This window comes from Triticum aestivum, chromosome 2A (assembly GCF_018294505.1).
Source record: "Triticum aestivum cultivar Chinese Spring chromosome 2A, IWGSC CS RefSeq v2.1, whole genome shotgun sequence".
NCBI classification, from domain to species: Eukaryota; Viridiplantae; Streptophyta; class Magnoliopsida; order Poales; family Poaceae; genus Triticum; species Triticum aestivum.
Window position 1 is genome coordinate 196,452,356 of NC_057797.1, and position 17,071 is coordinate 196,469,426.

General features: G+C 41.5%; 1 long non-coding RNA gene across 10 annotated transcripts; it reads left to right on the top strand.

Moving 5' to 3' along the window:
• The first annotated feature begins 3,364 nt into the window (after window positions 1-3,364).
• Window positions 3,365-8,155, top strand: LOC123188302 (uncharacterized). 10 transcript variants are annotated; one of them, XR_006494514.1, is made up of 8 exons: window positions 3,365-3,687; window positions 3,779-4,336; window positions 5,308-5,445; window positions 5,648-5,840; window positions 5,929-5,992; window positions 6,102-6,393; window positions 6,716-6,987; window positions 7,347-8,155. It is a non-coding gene; the product is annotated as an uncharacterized lncRNA (long non-coding RNA). The 10 variants fall into 10 exon arrangements; XR_006494516.1 differs by having other exon boundaries at window positions 5,699-5,840; XR_006494508.1 differs by having other exon boundaries at window positions 5,308-5,401; window positions 6,837-6,987.
• Window positions 8,156-17,071: the final 8,916 nt, after the last annotated feature.

Consider the following 17,071-nt stretch of genomic DNA (forward strand, 5'->3'; position numbering starts at 1 on the left):
AGGTGGGCGCCTGCATAGGAAACTCCGCTCCTCAGGAGCCAGCCTAGGAAGGCCACTCCTTTTGGAGGTCTTGGCGTCATCCGCCTCGCGAGGCTTGGCCCCTCGCGAGGGTCTTGTGTTGTTGGTGCTGAAGATGGGCCGTACCAGGCCGTCGATGGAGCCACGCCGTGGGCCGCATGCAGACAAGTCTGGGTACCCCGGTTCCCAGAACGCCGACACATGGTTCATTCTTCGCAATTGCTTTTTTCACCCTAACTTTCCAGGCGGACAAGTCATTGGTGAATGTCACCATCGCCTTGCTGTTTATCTTTGCCATGGCATCGTCGTCTCACGTATGTTTGCTTTCATCCCAGCCGGGGAACAGGAACCTATTGTGCAACTTCTTTAGGAGCATGTGCTCCATATGTGGTATCTTCTTCAACTTCTCGTCGTTGATGTTGGCAGTTTCCCTGGGGATGCATCCTAGTTGATTGCCCTAGCACGCGCGCGCTTCCTCCAGCGCCGTTGGCTCTGATTTCTTGGGGTGCATCACCGTGACCACAATTTGTCCGATGCCAAGCTCGTTTGGTCTCCGTGTCCTCTTCTGCTTCGGTGCTTTACCGGCTACGGCAGCATCGTTGCCGGTCTCGAGGATGGTGTCGGTGCAAGTGTCGACATCAGTGTCGGGCTTGGTGCCACTGCCGCCACCCTGCACCCGCAACTGGTGTTCGTCCAGGTAATCGAATAATGATTTGCTGCCTCGACGGGGTCTTCTTCGAGGCGATCAGAACCCCCGGCTTCGGCGTGGCTACACATGTTTCCCTTTCAACAATTGTAAATAAAAGATATAATGAAGAGAAAAAAGAGGCCTATATTTGGTCGGAATGTTGATTAATTCCCCTTCCGGCAAATCCCGGGCACTCTATATGTCCTAGTTTCTAGCACAAGTCATGCCGAAAATCACGGAAATTTTCGGCATGACCTTTGCTAAAAAGTAGACATGTGGAGCGCCTGAAATTTGCTGGAACGAAAATGAAGGCAAAACATAGGTCACTCAGATATTCTTCGACATTCAACCAACATTGCAAAATCATATAACATCAATGACATATATCATATAACATCAATGACATATGAGTATCACAGGAGCACATATATAAAGCAAGTACACATAGTGAAATGACCTCACTAAACATTGCAAAATAGTGGTATTTTCAAAAACCAAAAACCTTTGCAAAATGACCTCACTAACTACTATTTTTTATTTATAGCTAAAAAAAGTCTAGGAAGGGATCTACTGTTTTTTATTTATAGCTAATTTATATACCTACAAAACTTGCCCTAGCTAATTTCCTAAAAAATTGCTATTGTTTTTAATTTATAGCTAAAAAATGCTACTATTTTTTATTTATAGCTATTTTATCTTTACCTAATATTAAAGGACGGAGGCTTTCATAGTTCTCCATAAGTCACCCCTTTATATCCGTTGATTTTGTGTTAACCATAAAGATTGACGGCTGAGATTGGTGCTAGATTGACCGGACTGAAAAGGAAATATTCACGATTTTTTTTGTTCGTACGTGCACGAAGCCATCATATCCATCCTTCGTGTCTTGCTTTGTGCCAACTAAGCCAGCCCATCACTTCGTCCCCATCTCTAACATGACACAGGTTGGAAACAAAATCGGAATACACTCAAATAAAAAAAAGAAAACAAAACCGGAAAGATCTCTCTTGGTTCCGTCCTTCAAATCTGGATGCACCTGCCGTTCCCACCTTGACTCTAGCACGATCAAAACAAAATCCACTTGCACCTCATATCACATCGCGAGAATTGAATCCGAACAAGTCGATAAACACGTCGACTGCAAGGCTGCCGACTGGGGGTTGCCCCCTGCGATCTCGACGAGGGCCACACGGAACGACTATTGTCGTTGGGCCTCATGTATCATGGCGCCGATGGAGAAATCCATACTGCTCGCCGGCGGCGATCTCGACGTGGGCCACGCAGAGGGACTGTTGTCCTTGCCTCACGTACCATGGTGCCAGCAGGGAATCCATACTCAAGGTCGATCCGAGGTTTGCCACCGGCGAATTTGAGAGAGACGGCCGATGCTTCTTCTACTGGACCTAGCGTGCAGCCACAAAACTCGGGGAAAGCAAAGACCACCTATCTTGATCCTGACGTGTTCATCGCTGCTTCCGGATGTGCCGGCACAGCCGTGGAACAATGAATTTGCCGACAGGGAATTGCAGTCTGATGCATATATAAATTTAATGGAAGGGCTTATATCCATCAAGAAACATAATTGGCATACAAAACTACAAACAGGAGGAAAAGCAATATAGAATTCATGTGTGTTAGAATGCTGGAGGCAAGGCAAATACCTGTAGAGGGAGGAGGGGCAGGGTTCACGTGGAGGTGGACGAGCAACCGAGTGACAGAGGTTCAAGGAAACTGATCAGGCCATCTTTTCCGTCCAGTTGTGGCCAATTCTTACCTGTAACTCCAGCGACCGGATCACATTGTTAGTGTCGGTTTCGCCGGAGCGAACATCTCAGCCTCATACGTGCATGGTACTTCCGCCGCTTCCAAGGGATCCCCAAGTGAGATGCACCGACTGCTTGCATGTATCGTTGGCTTGCTCTAACGTGGAGATGCCGAGCCCCAACTTTCAAGCAGGAAGTGTGTCCTCTCCGTGCGTGTAGTTCCACGCTCTGCTCAATCTCCTCTCCTACTCCCTTCTCTTTGACTCTTAGCTTGCTAATCTTCTCTAGACTTTAGAAGAGTATATGTGCCAGCTAGGACCGGTGAAATAAAGTTATTAACCAATCCTACAATGTTTTGCTTTGGTTTTCGGATTGTGCTTTTTGATTGATTTTCATACATGACGTTGCATGCAGTGATCTGAGATTTGTTCAGAGATAAGACTAAGATAAAGGATGTTCAAAGTTTGTTCATGGTATGATTGCATAAAGCATCCATGGTGGTGGCATATGCTTGTTGTATGTGCTTCATCTGATGGCCGTAGCATGCCTCCTGTAGGCCAACTCCCAGCTTCTTTCGAGTTCATACAGTGATACTATGGGCATAGAGAATCTAAAAGTTAGTAATTAGTACTTACCTCTTTGATTCTTCTTCAATTAAGAACGTTGTTGTTTTCATGATTTAGTGTACTTGTAACTGCTAATAAAATAATTCAACCATATTGGGCCATCTGCTATAAGCTAAAAGAACCACCCGAAAGTGGGATGCATTGCATTTTCTTAAAAGAATTTACAGTAGCACAATTTTTTCTTTTTTTCTATTTTTAATGTCTGAGTTGGTGAATAGTATGCACGATTTATTATCGTTGGGGTTTTTTTTCATCCCCCTTCCTATCACACCACTTCCCACGCAGAAAAAAACCACCCCTGCACAAAAAACTCTCCTCTCCACCCCATCTCCGATCTCCCTGCCGCCGACTCTTCGTAGCCGCCGCCCACGTGCGAACTCGTTCGTTGCCGCCGCCGCCGTCCGAGGGGAGACGCCGCCGTCGCGTCTCCAGGCAGGGCGGCTTGAATCCCTGTCGCCGGGATCGCCCCGCCGAACTCCGGGCCATGGCGAGATCCAGCAGGCCATGGCGGCGACCAGCGCCGGGATAGGACCAGGAGGCCGCCGGCGTCTCCCTGATCCGTGACCCCGACGCCATGGAGCTGCTCGTCAAGGTACGACCCCCTTCCCTTCCCGTCCCTTCAAGGTCTTCGATTCCCTTCCCTGATGCCATTTGGTTTGATTCCATTCCTCTTCCTCACGCAGGCACGCAGGCACGCGCGGGTCCAGCGGCAGGAAGGGCACAGAGGAGGACCGAGCTCGCCGGTGCGCGTGGCCAAGGGATGTAGCTGCCCGGAGCTACTTCGCCCTCGACGAAGAGGAGACCGCGGGCCAGAGCTCCTGGTCTCCCAGGGCCGCCGAGCGCAAGGAACTATTGCCATGGCACCTCCTCGCTCGCCCTCGGTGCAGCGGCCGTGTATATGGAATTGTGCCCTGGTGGGGGCTCCGAGGGAGGAAACCGACTAGCACAAGGCGCTACTGCCATAGCGTCCGGAGGGAGGCATGACGCGCAGGGCTACAGGGAATCCGCCGACGACATATGTGGCTTCTCCTACGCCTGATGGTGCTGTCATTGCAGCGGCGGCAGCGGATCTGAGTCCCACCCGTTGGGATCGAACGACAGATGGCGTGAGGCAGTTGGATGCGAGTCCCACTCCCAACCTGAGGGCTCGACCTTCTCGATTCCTGGCTGCGGCGGGTGTGGAACTCCGAAGTGACGGTGAACTCGCCGGCGTCGCACTGCCCCCACACAAGCGCCATCAGGTCTGCAAGCTCTGGTCGCTTGTCTTGATATCAGCCATGTAATCATATCTCACTTCATTGTGCAATCTTGTTTCTGATTCTTGGATCTTGGACATCTGAAATTCTTTGTTTGGAAGCATATTTTTTCAGATTGTTTCATCTTAGTTTATTGACAACAAAATTGTTAACCTTTCTTAATCTTTGGTTGGACCAACTAATTCACAAGCTTTTAGGTCAGAATTTTCACGAGTACTCACTTAGGCTATAGTTTTTCCTTTTCTTTTCTTTAACTCCCAGAAAAACAACAGCGTGCATTGCATCATATTAACCACTTGATATTACAGTGATCAATATATAGGAATTTCAATGCAAGAAACAACTAATAAGGTTGCTGAAAGGGTTAGGATTTGAACTTAAGGTTTTTTTCTTGCTTAGCACTTCAGTCTATTGAATTAAATAGTTGCATATCTCTTCTGTTATAATTGGATTTTTGCAAAGATCTTTTCAGACTAAGAGATCACGGGCTTATTGGCTTAAGCAAATGATCAAATCCTTGGGCACTGATAAAAAATACTGATGTGTGTGTGTTTGTGTGGTGGCAGCTGGCATGTGAGTTTGCACTGACACATCTAAATATGTTTTCTTAACAATTAGTGATCAGGGCAACACTGCAACTCGTTTGTTGTGCATGCACACTAAATATGTTTGACACAACTGATGTTAAATTGTTAGAGTATTCACGCTCCCGTTGCGACGCACGGGTGATTACCAGATGAGTGTGATATGGTATATTTCAAATTTTTGTGCAGTTGCATCAGCTACGACTTGTAAGGTATAACTTTGGGACTGTATATAGAGAAAAAAGTGTTTTTTCTGCACTACACACTTAAATCATTATATTGCTAATGCAAGTGAACAATCAGCATTTCTTATTGAGCCATGCTAATGTTTCTCTTTGTTTAATTGCGTACTCCTTTTGTTTACTTCTTCAGAAAGCACTTCGCTCTGTTGCACACAAGCAATAGCTATTTCTGCACCAATCTGTCCGAAGATATGAAGTTTGAACCAGCCCTTAGCTTGCATTTGGTCAGTTCATCTTTCAGGAGAATATGCATCTTACTTAGTTCGAGGTGAAATTTTGTTTGTTGCATCAGGAATCAAAAAAATATGGTGCCTCCGTATCTTTATATAAAGTCCTTATTATATATGTTGCTTGCTTCCATTGAATTGGATGTAACATTGTGTACACTTAATGTCGAGACTAATGTCTATCGCCAATTTCAGTATAGTCGAAACATATTGATGGCACTGAAAATGATTCTGCTTTTGCAGGTCTGACGTGACTCTTCTTTGTACGTATGTAATTGGTTTATTTCTTGATAGGGTGGTACTCTCTGAATTTCTTGATGAGTGTTCCCGTTGCTGCACTGCATTGTGGCCGAGTCCTCTTCTTGGCCATGCCAGTGACATGAGCAGGATGGTGTATACCAGCTTCCCAGACATGTGTCTGTCGAGGACGCACCGGGTATAGCTACTCTCCCTCTTTAACCAACAGCAAGAACATTCTGTTTATGATGTGTATATGAAATCAATCAATGTTGCAACTCACACAGGTTTGTGGAGGTGATGGCACGAGTATTTACCAGGATGCTTGGAGATGCGTTGGCATATGTCTAGGTAATGAAATTGTTGAGAGTGATTGCTCAACACATATCTGGCTAGACTAAATAATTCAGATGGATTGAAATTTTTTGTCGGTAACGAGTTACACACATCTGTAATGCAGAACAACCTGGTCCACGCATGGGGTCTGACTTGAATATTTCAGGAGATGACTAGATGTAAATCTGACTTTCAGATAATACATCTGTGAATTACGCAGAATCATATAGAGCAGATGGGCATCGTTGACACGTAGTGCATGACACATTGCACGATTAACATGCTCTTAGGCCAGCTAAGTAACATAAGACAACTTTTGTATGAAGATCGGTTGTTCGGTTTCATTCTGACAGTTTAGAAGCTTTTGTTTGGCGTTTCTCTCAGCCGGATAATAGAGAAAAAGAGACTTACGCAGGGTATGTTTTCTCTCTCTAACAATAATTAAATTTTGTACTACTTAGAAAACTCGTTAGATGTTCTTACTGCTTGATCTCACATCATATTTACGTGCTAAGAAATGAGTTGTAACTGAAACAATAATGTTAATTTATGTAGATATATACTGTGTTGGATATTAGTTTTTTATAAAATTAATTCCGTGTTCAATTGGTTTTTCTTTTTGCGTGTCAAGAATTTTTTTTACAATCTGTAACATGAGTAATTTATTTGACATACATAAATATATATATTTTTGTATACGTGGAATATATTACAAGATCCATCATAAAATTGAAACAGCATCAAGGCTCTTTGAAGTCATAATATCCAGCATCACCTTCAAATGTCGACGTTCTACCATGATTGTGCAATATATTTCAAGGCCCATGATAAAACTGAAAGAGCATCAAGGGTTTTACAGGTCATGGTGGCTGGGTTTTGCTGGCGTTGTGGTCCATGCATACCAATTCTTTGAATCAGTGCCACCGTGCAGTGATGTAAGAAAAAAGTGTGTCGTTTGTCGACTGTGGGCAATGGAGTGATGTAGATGTACTGTAGAGTACATATTCAAGGTACAGAGTGAACTATTTTAGTTCTTTCTTGTGCTATATGCCAATCTCAGATTTTATGCTAGGTCTATTTTAGCTCAACGTTGGTGTTAGTAGTAAAAAACACTTGCAAATGTATGTGTCTTGAATACATAAATTTGTGCTCTAGAAGATAAATGTAGAGAATGGTAACAATAATTTAATTCGTTGTTTACTACAATATTTGTATTCAGAATAAGTAGTAGTTATACGCTCCTGTGTAGTTTTAGTACCTAACTTGAGAAATAAATAATAGCCTTTCTCTAAAGAGGTTTGATGCCTTGCTTTTTATAATTCAAATCATTTGTATTTGTTTTCTAATATTTAAACATAATGGTTTGCAGGGAACTGTGAGGTGACTTAGATAGCTGTAATGAGCTGATGGAGCCTTTGACCTGAAGTTATATTTGTATAGATTACATGATTTGTTGATGAGGATAAGAAAGAGGAGCTGATGGCAAACAAACCGAGGAAAGTCACCGAAGATTGAGGTTGGGTGCGATGCCACATCAGAAGGTATTTAGGCTATGGGTGAGTTAGGGGCCATGGAGCGAGCCGATAGGAGGGTCGAGTATGGTGCATACATGTCAACGTTGGTAGTCAGAACTTGATGCTGAGTGCGGATGGGAATGATGGGGTGAGGATGGGCATGCTTTAGTCCAGCAATTTATCATTGCCAAATGGTTCAATCCCGGTGATGTCATTGCTGGATATGCAAGGTCTCATTGGGCAAGGTATTCGAAGTTCTTAAGTGCCTAGGAACCTAGCTGTGCTTTTGTATTGACGTGATTAGCAAGTGTATTTACCGAAGCATAGATGTAATGTGGGTTATGTGTAGCACCGAATCTGAGATGGCTGCAATCCAGTCGGTTCTGGCATTGGAGAGTTACGAGTGAATCAGACTTAATCAGATGGCATCAACACTGTTAATCATTGGAAGGTCTGCCGAGCGTTTGAGACGAGAAGCATGGTGCCAATACATACTTTTGGTTCTTAACCCAGATGATCTCATTTAAAGTTGTTGGCGTTTGTTATAATCATTCTTGATGAGCTGCACAACGCTTCATGTATTGCACTACTAATGTGTTTATTTGGTGGTCAAACTCCTGTTCCACTCCTATATAGATGCTATGAAAATAATTTGTTTTGTTTACTGAAATCTGAATATAAGTGAATCTATCTTAAATGAGTACAATGATTATAATTTGTCTTATGTTAATACGATGATTATAATTTTGAAGTGTGGGTGTGACAGGGTTGAGGGATTGTGAGTCGGATGTGCCATTAATGGCAGCAGGCTTGGATTGGGGAGTGGAGATAGTAAGGAAAAATCAGTAATCATGATATATGTTTGACATGATTAGTGTATTATGCACCGTTGCAACGCACGGACAAGGAGCACATGAAAGTAGATATTTTGCTAAAATGCATGGTTGGTGGAGAAACATATTTAGAAGAAAGCGGAAGATTGACAAGAACTATTTGTCACAATATAGTGCTAAGCATGTGACCGCATGGGACATGTGGTCAGCAAAATCAAAATCCATATAGTGCTAAGCATGTGATGTACACATTGCATACAATTATTTTTTGATATATGTTCCCATAGAAAAGTTTGTTGTTCCATAGCAATGGAAGGGCATTTAGCCAGATTTAACTTTCTTGGATCAGGAATAGATCAAGAAGGTGACATGGTCGGGGGTTTTTGTACCGTTTTAGACAACAAAACAATTGACAAGGTGATGGATTGAGAGGATGAATGATGTATAGACAGAGAAGGTGATGTATGATTAATTCAGAGGAAAAGAGCAGTTATAGGAGTGTGTGGCGTTTGTAAGAGAGAAGATGCATGCGTAATTGGGGGGGGGGGGGGGGGGGGGATTTATTTGTTGGCCCGTGGCAACACACGGGCAGTCTACTAGTGTACAACATAAGAGGTGTACACGCACGGGCAGTCTACTAGTGTACAACATAAGGGATGTATAGACAATATTAGGTTCAAAGAATTGTTAGCCTCAAACTGTCAGGCATGACTATAAGAGGATTATACAAATTTTAAGATGGATCTACATGTATAAATGATATTGTGGAATTTATTTGAGAGTACAATGGGCACAAGTTTGCATAAATTATCAGTATAAACAACTTTGGAGAGATCCATTTTCACTTGGTTGAATAATTAAGAGAAGTATAAGTTAAATTCAATCTCTAAAAATCCGGAATGTAGCCAGTTCCTTATATGAAAAACCATGGATTCTCGAGACACAACAAAAAAGGAAAATCATGGTGTTTTAAATTATTTTGTAACATCTCGGTTGAATTTTTATGATGATGCTCCTTAATTATTTACATTGATTGACGTACAACAATATGAGTGCTTCCCTCTAGAGGAACATCAAGCTCTAACACTATGCGCAAGATCGAGAGCATCAACACCTGAAGGAGAAATGGAGGAAGAGATATATGTATTATCCCCGTTACAACGCATGGGCTCTTTTGCTCCAAAGTTATTAAACTCTCAAATAATATGCTCCAAAGTCGAAGGCACCTGGTGTCGAACTCCTCAGGACGCCCATCCCACTCCACCCATAGCATTCCCATCATCTGCTAAATGGACCAAATTAAATGAAGTCCGGAATTGCTTGCTTGCTGCTATAATTGTTATTCTAGGTTGGTTTGCTTGCTTCTGCTATTACTTAAGAATATTGATATTGGTAATTTTTTCAGTTCAGGAACATAAATTTACTCAGAATCATACCTCCCCCATACCATCAACTCACGTTGCAATCCTTAGATAATCCATCTTTTTTCTCATGAGCGACCTTGTCCCATGACACAATTTCTCAACTCAGACAACCGTGGTTCATAGGAACTGGTATTTTCTTCTGTTGCAACGCAATGGCATTTGTGCTAGCTAATTTTCTAAAAAAATTGCTATTGTTTTTTATTTATAGCTAAAAAATTGCTACTATTTTTTATTTATAGCTATTTTATCTTTCCCTTTCCCTCTATATATATATATATATATATATATATATATATATATATATATATATATTAGTGTTACTATTCATCACCCAGGATGCAGAATAAATTATTCTTCATCCGAGGTAATCTTACAATCACTTCCTAAATAAATTACGTTTACAATATAAATAGTTACATGTATATTGATTCAATATGTTAATTTTGGTATAAAAAATAAAAAAATAGATTATAAGACCAGAAAAATCACATTTTATGTACGTTTTACACTATATTCTTACATTCGTAATTTTACTTGATATAAAATATTTTTACGGCGAGTACATATTTTCTTACGTTCTCTTTTTATGTATGAAATAAGACAAAATTTACAAAACGTAAAAATACGTTGCATTGATATCAAATTAGAGAGGGGGGTGAAGAATAAATATTCCTCACCCAGGGTGCAGAATAAATTATTCTTCACCCGAGGTAATCTTACGATCATTTGATAATTAAATTACGTTTGGAATTTAAATAGTTATATTTCTATTGATTCACTACGTAAAATTTAGCATAAGAAAATAAAAATATAGGTCATAAGACAAGAAAAATTGTAATTTATGTGTATTTTGCACTATGTTTTTATGTTTATAATTTTACATAACATAAAATATTTTTTACGATGACTATATATTTTCTTACGGTCTCTTTTCACGTCGGAAATAAGACAAAACTTACGGAACGTAAAATTATGGTACATTGATGATAAAATAGAGGAGGTGAAGAATAACTATTCCTCACCCAGGGTGACAAATAGTCAATCCCTATATATATATATAATAATAACATAATAATAATAATAATAATAATAATAATAATAATAGTAATAATAGTAATAATAATAATAATCTCTCCCTAATAATAAAGCACAGATTGAGTCTCCGGATTCACCGTCGTGGCGTTTTTATAAAAAAAGTCCCTTTGCTTTTCGAAATTAGAACCCGCAATCCATCACTAATCTGGCAGAAAAATGATTCGCTGGAAAAAAATATCACGTCCGCATCTGGCTCCTCGCCTCGACCCTGGCCAGGCCGAGCCAAATCCCGCCGGCCTGCGGCGGCGGTGAAGCCTCCCTCGTGGAGGATTACACCGGCTGCCCCGTGCTCAGGATGAGATATGGGTCTTTATCACCAATTGAAAATGCTGAAGCAGACGACCCCTACTCGGGAGGTGAAGCTCACGAACGAAAAATCAAAGCTCCTCTGCAGAGGGGAGGCCCGTCATGGCCGGGGGAGTGAGGGGGGGATTCACGGCGTGGGGGAGCAGCGGAGATCCGGCGGTGTCGCGGGGGGAGGGGATCCCGCCGGTGGCGCTATGGTCCGGGGTGGAGCGGCAGGAGGGGGGATCCCGATGGTGCAGAGATCAGGCGGCGGCGCCTGGTGAGGGGATCCCGGCGGCAGTGGGCGCGCAGTGGCAGCGGTGGCGTGTCCAAGGAGAAAGCTCGGATGTGGATAAACTTGCGAGAGAGAGAAAGAGAGCGGCGTTGCGGAAGAAAAACTTGAGGAAAGCTGCAGGTGCGACCGGCGGATGAGTCCATACGGAGCTGGAGGAACTAGCGACGCGTCTTCTAGACCAGCCAGCATGCTAACATTCTTAGTTTCAAAAAAAATCATGCTAACATTCTTTTTTGTGACACACACGTGTTGCTGGCTAGCGTGCACGCATGTTGTTGGTTTTTTTCGTTTGCATGCACGCACGTTGACAAGGTTCTTCTTTTTCTGTTTTCAATAGTTTGTATTTATTTTGTGACATTAATTCTTTTTTTGCGGGATTAATTGCTTGGATCCTTCACGCATCAATAAAAATCTTCAAGTCGATAACATATTCATATATTGGGGTTTGTTTTAAGGTTGAATTTGACTCATCTCGAAAAGAAAAAAGTTAAATTTGACTATATTTATGTCAGTGACGAACACCACACATACATGTGTGCACACTACAAGGACGAGAAATCTGAAAAGGAAATAAACACCATACATACATAGACAAGGATTAGGTAATGTTGGATTACCATATATACACAGATTATTATGCATTTCTATGGTATATGTTCATTCATATGCAGGTTAATCTAAACATATCGTTCAGTATCCCATTACTCATGTTGAGGATTTATACCGTTATGTTTCACCTTTGGTTTATACTGAAGAGGTGGAGTAATGGACTGACTTTTTTTTCACTCACTTCATAAGGCAGCATTACAGTAGAGATATGTTGTACTTCTCAGCATTATGTTTTTCCCTCAGTCTAAATAGTTACTGTTACTAATTATTATGTTCTTTCCTCAGTCTAATTAGTTAGTGTTAGTTGCCTAAATTAGAAGGGCCGCGGTAGCAAATTTTTACTTACTAAGCAAATATATTCTCTGGGTTTTTGGTCATTTTAAATTTGCTAATGCATTTTTTTATCCACTCAATTTTGGTGGTTTCTCGAACCCGTTGCAACGCACGTGCTCTTTTGCTAGTAATAATAATAATAATAATCTATCTATCCCTCATAATAAAGCACGGATTGACTCCGTGGGTTCACCGTCACAATACGCTTTCTTTCCGTGAATTTACGCTTTCAATTTGAATTTAAAACATATATGCAAGATGGTACTATTCCCTTAAAGTTCGGTTCGGGTCCATCCACATAAACTTCGAGCCTTTCGGCCCAAACCTCCCGCCGCACAGATTGCTAGCCCAACAGCACGTCATACACATCCGCCCCCTCTGCTCGATCTCACCCTGTGCGTTCGGTTTATTCGGTTTACATGGTTCAATTTATATGGTTTTTCAGTTTGTACGGTATTAATACTTCGGTAAATATGGCATGAAACTAAAATACGATTCGGTTTCAATATATACCAAATTATTTCGGTATGGTTTCGGTATATACCATAAAAACCAAAGTTGACGCGAATTTGGAAATGACGTAATAACAATTAGCAAATTTATGACTCAAAACACATACTACTATTCTACACAAATAGTATGCAAGTATATATGCATGCATTGATTCATCTTTTGATGGTTATGGACGTGCTTATCATTTTAAAAATAGAAAAATGACTATGTTACAAGAAAAAAATACGTGCTTAGTAGTGCATTTGACTCATGTACTTGTTCATCTTAAGAAATATAAATTTATTTTTTACTTCGGTTTATTCGGTTAACCGTTTGGTTTTCCGGTATATACCATAAAAAACCAAGTTCAAATCGGTATGAAAAGTTCATACCATACCGAAATTAGAAACCACAAAAATCATAAAATTGGTTCGGTTCGGTTTATTTTCGATATGGTTTTTCGGTTCGGTTTTTAAATGCACAGAGTGAGCTCGATCCTCGTGTGCGCCGCCAGAGAGATGGTTGCACATACGCCCATCTGGTCTCCTCTTCTCACTACCGACCCCTGTTCCTCCTCCTCCTCCTCCTCCTCCTCCTCCTCTCTCTCTCTATGCTCGATCTCGATCCCCACAAGGGAGAGATGCGCGGGAGCTCGAGGGCGAGAGGAAGACGGAGACGGCGCGGGGCAGCGGCCTGCAGGTGGGGAGAGCTGGAGGTGCGCTGGCCCAGGCATGCTCAACACGAGGCGAGCGAGCTGCTCTACTCGTTACTTAAGAATAGACGCAGCAGCAGGTCCATGGCGATGTAGAAGACGGTGAAACAAGAGGTTCTGGCGACGGGGCGGCGGGAACCAGACGTAACGGGGTGGATCCAGTCGGCCAGCGTCGGTTACGGGCAACGGCGGCGGTGGACGGAGCTCGGGCGCGGGGCTCAGCCATCCATGGTGTACTGCCTGTGGTGTAGAGAGAGAGAGAGAGAGAGAGAGAGAGAGAGAGAAAGAGAGAGAGGGGGGGGGGCGAACACAGGCTTCGATCCAATCTATCCCCATACGGTAAGATTCTCAGTCATCAATTCCTGCTGAGGACCAACTAATTGTTGATGAGATGCATGTGCAAGGCGTGAACTGTAGCACCACGGTATATATTTTCTTAAGTATATGTGATTTGTGCATAATACAATGAGTTTATATGTACTTGGAAGCAGTGTCTTCTTTTTTCGTCAACGGTACAGTACACTGCATGTACAACAATAGTGGCCGAGAGGGTTATTTGCATTGTTGGTCCTCGTGGAATCAATAGACTGCAGCTCTTTATTTGTATACTCTCCTGCTTTTTGTAGTGTGTTATTGGTTGCTAGACACAAAGGCATACACAAATCTTTGCTCGTGCTATTATTTATTCAGGAAGCACCTAGCAGTGTAATCTCATGTATCAAGTAAGATCCTGCTATTTGATGCAAAGAGTTGTCTGATATGTTTCCTCTTTTTTTGACATAATTATCCAGTGATATATTTCCCCTTCGATATTTTTATTGGATGTTTATTATTTTTGACATAAGTATACTCTCTTTTGGCCTAATTAGACAATGGTGTCAATTTTTAATGACAATGCTAGGAGTGAATATGGACTCTGGACTTCTTGCGCTTTTAGTGTGTTTGTTCTTCCCTAGCCTAGGTAGAGTAAGAAGGAGGTTTGTATTCCCCGGTTAAGGAATCTTTGTTTGGCAAAAAAATCCCTTAATTTCGGGCTGTTTTTTCATCTCTTGCGCGTTCAATTATTGTTTGGGTGATCTTTTCTACCTGGTTGCGAAATTTATTCGTGGTTGACGAATGTCGTGCAGGTCGAAGGGGGTTGTCTGAACCCGGCGTTAGCATTAAAAATCACTTTATCTCCACTGGCGAACCTAGGCGCAACACATCCTTCACATCACTGGCGGTGTATCATTCCCCTGTGTCTCAACAGTTTTTTAGATATCCGACAAAGTGTGCCTTTTAGTTATCCGACGTCGATGTTATATCATTCAAACTCAAAGTTCAGCTTGCAAGCTCTTATGTTATTATCTTACCAGTGTTTTGTTTCAAATGCTTTGCCTTAATTCAGACCTTTGATGCTACGATCATATCATGGAGATAGTCTTTGTTAGTTTTTATTGTAATACTGCTCGGATGGTTGACAACTTTCTTTATGGGATGATAAATGTTCTTTAATCTTTTGTTTTGTCAGTCTTGTTTGAGTGGTAAATTATTCTTCAGGTTTGTAAGAACAAATTTATGGAGCACAATATCAACCATATGAAATCGTGGCCCATGCTTATTTTATTAAGCTAGGGAATTCAACTTTTATCTTCCGTTGCAACACACGGGCATGTGAGTTTGTCTACAACTGCTTGATTTTTCTTTTCGGTTCCTTCTTATTGCATAAGAAGTTACTGAATAACTGGCTCTTCTTTCAATCTCCTTAGCTTACATGCCAGATCACACGCAAGCCAATACACGATGGAACATCCAGTGGAGAAGAAGGCGGTGATCAGTTGGTTTTGTGGAGCAACTCTTCATGTTCAGTTCCTCAATACAGTTTCTACAGTGATCTAGGGACCGTTGTGTCAGCGGACAACATGGGCCAGTGATTCTCCAGGGCTTGGCGATGCCTCTCACCTGTTCATCTCCATAGTCATGCCCAATCCTCTAGCTGTCAGTCACCAGGCTCTTCATCGACCACGGTATGACCCCATGAACTACCAGCATAGATAACCAATCTAACTTCCAAGATAACATGTCTATGTGTTATTAGTTAGTCTTCTCTATAATATGCACGCGTGTCTTCTTTAAGGTTTTTGTTTTCTCGAAATTTGGTCGTTCTAGGACAGGTTTGATCCTCTGTTAACCATTTAACATATACGAGCAAAGCTTATCTTAGTTTTTTCGAAGAACAAAATTACTTTACTTAATTACTTGGTTGAATACCAACAACATGTGTAGATTTGTTTGAGCAGACTCATGTATGTGTGTTCCTGGTCTGCAGGTGAAAGGTTTGAGTCATTTCCTGCTTCTAGGAAATATTGCTTTCTAGAAGTGTACGACGTAATCTAAGCAAATACAAGTATCCATAACCTGGCATGTACAAGGCATTGAATCCAAATGAATATGTTATATGCTGACATATTGTAGTTTAGGATGTAACGGTGGCATAGGACTTTCTCAGTTTTGGTTTTATGTTGTTGTGTTAACGGGTTTTGCACAAACATAATGGCTTAGCTCTGAATTTGGGTCCCCGGGATCAAAATATTACTGTTATAAACAGTCTAATCATTTTCCTTCTACGAGTAAGGTTCTTTGGTTATCATCAGTAGAAGTGGAGTTGGATTCGTTGATAGATGTTAAATGCTGGTCAAGGATTGTTCTCTCTCAATGATGGTTGATTGATCTTGCGGTGGCCGTTCTATCGTGCTTCACATGGATGCATCTTACAAGTTTTGCCGCCTCACTCTGTAGCCTTCAAGTTGCGGTTGTATGAAGGATGAACATGTATCTCATTTTTGGAAGGCAAACATGTCTCATTTCCTTGCTTTGTGTCACATTGCAGTAATAATTTAATTATTGGAAAAAAATAATATATGTTAAAATTATTCATCTCTGACATCAAGCAAAAACTTTCTTGAAATCCTTTGAAGGCTACATGAAATAGCTTCAGAGTGTTCATAATAAACATGTACCTATTTGGAGATCTTATATTAAGAAGTAGTCCTACTCGATATATTTAGTGGTGTGTTTGCAAAATCATTTGGTATGCCATGCTATGCTACATCTACTTCCCATGATTTTCGGCTTACATAATTATTACTCCCTCTGTCTCAAATCAAGTGGCTCAGCTTTGTACTATGCTGAGAAGCAGCAAACACCATATATATTGCCATTTGAGAAAAATATAACACCACAATATTTAACTGCTCATTTCTTTTTTACTTGTATAAAGGAACTATCTTAGATACATATATGATCCATAAAGTTCAAAATAAGATTAGTATGAAGTCGAGTAGGACTAAACATCGTCTCATATTTGCACGATAACTGATGTTTTCTCCCGTTGCAACGCACGGGCCCTTTTGCTAGTAATAATAATAATCTACCCTAATAATAAAGCACGAATTGACTCCGTGGGTTCACCGTCACAATACGCTTCTTCCCGTAATTTTACGCTTTTAGTTTGAATTTTAGA